Below are 2,994 nucleotides of genomic sequence, written 5' to 3'. Positions count from 1 at the left end.
CGCTGAGCATGACACCGCGCCTCTAAGCAGTGGCGACGGTAGGTTTCAACCTTCCTCACAACCCAAGGCAGTGGCTCAAAGATCCAGTTATCGTCGCAGAGTTGKCGCTCTGCAGACGTCACCCTTAACAGGATCAGCGAAGCAGCGAACGAGACGGCTATTGATCCKTCGGTCCGAGAGCCGAGCGRACCTGCAGCTTTCCAGGGTTTTCCTCCAACATCGATGTTGTCGAAACTCCTCAGAAAGTGGTTCAACATTCCACTGAACCGAAAGGAGATTTTGTGGTGCTAATTTACAGATCGATCAAGGACAATAATGTGACATCAGTTAAGACTACAGTGGCAGTGTTGTGGAAGTAAGATATTCTGCAGCCTGCATATGGGATTCTGTGGCCATTTCTTTGAAAAATTGGCAATAAACTCACAACTGTACTGCAAAAAAAGTGTCGCAATCTGTCGATTKTGCATAAATATGTGAAATTCAGCAAAAAAAAGTGGAGACGAATGGCAGCAAACAGATAAAAAGTAGCTTTGATTTGATCGATGAAGTAAAATTGAAAGTTCAATTTGTGTGCCTGTCTGGAGTCTGGAGGAGCACATAAAAAGTTATGGCGAGTGAGACATGGCCTTGAGTTTGGTCAGATGAACATTAGCTCTACTCCAAGTTGTCCCTGGATGATGAAGCTCCTATTCTTGGTTCCAGAGCCAGAACACCATACAGAGGAAGCTCATTGCAGCCACTTTTATCCACAGAAGAGGTTTGGGATGTAGATGGAGCCGATCATTTCTATTAGTTATCAAGTACGCTCATATGGATTTTGAATTTTTATCCACAGAACAGAAGAAGGTTGTTCTCTAAAAATCTTCACAAACTGAGAGGCTGTTTGAAAGTTCAAAAAAAGGTTAAGGTTTAATTACGCAACTTCCTTTGAAATATTTCATTAAGGCACATACAATACATTTACGCAGACAGAGAAAGCTGACGGAGGTCAGTGACTGACGTATTGAATAACTCTGTCAGCTTTAAATGAATTAGGTTTTCTTTACTCTTTAGATTGTAATAACCTGGAGATAATATGGTCAAAGGTTTCTGTAGTGATGATTGTTGYGTTTGAATAATTCAAAATCTGTCAGGTTACTGAGCAAAGTGAATATTCCCAGTGTTGACGTCACCTTTACTGCCTTGCCTTTTTATTTCTACTGAGTCATGCAAAGCAACAATTGTAAGTACTGAAAATGTAAAACAAATGATGTTYATGTGTTTAGCGATCAATAGGACACATGCAGCCGCTTTCAACATCGTCTCTGCTTAACTCACCGAGGCTTTCCGGAGGCGGTCCGTTTTTCCAAAGAAGTAGGCATCTTCAAAGGAAGAGGTGCTTCCCCGCAGCTTTTCCGATAGGTTCCTGTAGAGGCGCTTGGCGGCGCTCGGTGAYGTTGGCCCGCCGGGACACTTCCTAGTCTGGGACAACTGCAGATTCTGCATCTGTTGGGTCATAACGCCTGGGAGATGTCTGCAAAAGGAGGGATGGAGAGTAGTTCAATGTCTTCGTGGAATAAAATGAGTGAAGACGTGTCAGGCTATAARGATCAGCCTGTTAAAGAAAGGACAGAAGAAAAGACGGGTCAAAATTAGCTGTATAATACTAGCATTTAAGCTAGCATTGTTGGGTAACTTTAACATAATCCAAAAAGTAGGGTAAGTAGTTTTTAGACCAAAATTAGTTGAAAGGCTAATGCTTACTAAAGTGATATTATCATAATTGTTTTTGCTAACATGCTGAGAAACATTTTAACTTAATCCATTCAGGAAGCTAATTATGGTTTGTCAAAATTAGCTAGAAAGCTAATGTTAGCTTAAATGCTGCCRTTATGATGATAGCACCTAAGCTAATGCTATCAAGATTGTTAGGTAACATAATCCAAAAAGTAGGGTAAATAGTTTTTATGTCAAAATTAGCTAGAAAGCTAACATTAGCNTGGAATCTGCGAGAACTTGTTAATGGATGTGGGGCTCTCGTGTTTTCACTCTGCTTATTTAAACACACCCGCCCACACACTCTCTGCCCTCCGCCACTGTTGCAGACACACCGAGTGCAGAAGCACACGCACGCTCTCGCAGCTCAAGGCTGAAGTGCTCGCGAAAGAAAGGGAGTCGTGACGGAGAGCTGGAGCCGATGTTCCAACCCCGAGGACCTCGGAACAGAACAAGCGGCGCTGCTGACGCTGGTTTTCAGRCGGAGAGCTCGCTCGCCGTCCACCCAAGCTGCTTTCTGAAATATCCACACCCAATCAGCCATACGCAACCAAAGCTTTTCTGCATCTTTTCTAACTTAAAACGCACAAATACACTAAAACGAATGATAGATTCGCCTTCGACATCGGAAGGAAACGTCGACAATGACGTCAACGTTGCAGTCTGTAATATGTAAAATACTCAAGCAGAGAATAAAAGAGATGCGGCATTCCTGTTTTTATCTACCGCCGGAGTTTTCAAAGCTCGATGTTTCATTAAAACATGTTTCACTGATGGATTTCTCTGCTTTTGCTACGCACAGCGCCACATAACATGATGCTTCAGCCGCTTTGTCATTTKCAGTTCTGAAAGTTTAAACCACCTCCTGCTATGACCGCAGTTCACTTAGCCTCCTGTAAAAAAAAACAAAAAACTCCCCGGGTTTTTCATCACATCCAGCCCAAGAACTTTACAACTTTTAATAGTCAAGGTCACACTTCCTTCTTTTTTATTTTCTTACTTTGCTTCCCCCAGACTCTGCCTCCTTACTCACTGTRGCTTTAGGTGCTAAAAGTCTCTCCCTTTTATCTCTGGCGAAGGCTTGGTGAAGTTGGTGRAATATTTGCTCATGCTTTTTCTGGTTAATTTATTCTTTTTTTTTTCCCTCCTCTCATGTCACGCCCCACCCCGAAGATCTCATTCGACCCAAAGCTGATTCGGTGATGGGAACTTACTGGACGGAGCGGCGGATGGAGGCAG

General features: G+C 43.0%; 1 protein-coding gene across 1 annotated transcript in view; it reads right to left on the bottom strand.

The window, feature by feature from the left end:
* Window positions 1-2,988, bottom strand: part of ankfn1a (ankyrin repeat and fibronectin type III domain containing 1a) — a 43,847-nt gene extending 40,859 nt beyond the window's left edge. Inside the window, exon 1 of the mRNA XM_008437679.2 lies at window positions 2,970-2,988. The gene's annotated coding sequence lies outside the window, so the exon portion shown is untranslated. The remainder of the gene's footprint in view (window positions 1-2,969) is intronic.
* Between the last annotated feature and the right edge of the window lie 6 nt (window positions 2,989-2,994).

This window comes from Poecilia reticulata, linkage group LG19, assembly GCF_000633615.1.
Source record: "Poecilia reticulata strain Guanapo linkage group LG19, Guppy_female_1.0+MT, whole genome shotgun sequence".
Classification (NCBI taxonomy): domain Eukaryota; kingdom Metazoa; phylum Chordata; class Actinopteri; order Cyprinodontiformes; family Poeciliidae; genus Poecilia; species Poecilia reticulata.
This window is presented reverse-complemented; position numbering and strand designations above follow the sequence as displayed.